Here is an 843-nt window from a genome sequence, read left to right as displayed (position 1 = left end):
TTTGGTTTGATTTCTCACCTGATTCATGTGTTTATCAGTCTCTAATAGGGCTGGGCAGTATATTGGTATTATATCATTATCATGATATGAGACTATACAGGATAATGTCATAGATTTTGGATATCATTATATCATATGACATAAGTGTTGTAATTATCTGAACTTAGCTGACTATTCTACTCGCTCTAATACTTTTTACCCACTTAGTCCTCATATCCATGTTACTGATGATTATCAGAATTCCCACTTTATATTTTCATTCTTAATTATGAGATAAAAAGTGATAATTGTGAGATAAAAGGTGATAATAATGTGAAATAAATGTCTTAATTTTGAGATAACTTTGAGATTAAAAAGTGATAATTGTGAAATGTCTTAATTTTGAGATAAAAAATATAATTATGGGATAAAAGTCTTAATTTTGAGATACAAAGTCACAATAATGAGATAAAAAGTCAAAAGTATAAGATGAAAGTGATAATTGTGAAATAAATGTCTTAATTTTGAGATAAAAAATATATAATTATGAGATAAAAAGTCAATTGTGAGATACAAAGTCATTATAATGAGATAAAAAGTGACAATTGTGAGATAAAAGGTGATAATTATGAGATACAAAGTCATAATAATGAGATAAAAAGTCATAAGTATGAGATGAAAGTCATAATTGTGAAATAAATGTCTTAATTTTGAGATAAATATATAATGATGAGATACAAAGTCATTATAATGAGATAAAAAGTGATAATTTTGAGATAAAAGGTGATCATTGTGAAATAAATGTCTTAATTTTGAGATAAAAAATATATAATTATGAGATAAAAAGTCATAATTGTGAGATAC

Source organism: Pagrus pagrus (genome assembly GCF_965226575.1).
Source record: "Pagrus pagrus genome assembly, chromosome: 18".
Taxonomy (NCBI): Eukaryota; Metazoa; Chordata; class Actinopteri; order Spariformes; family Sparidae; genus Pagrus; species Pagrus pagrus.
This window is presented reverse-complemented; position numbering follows the sequence as displayed.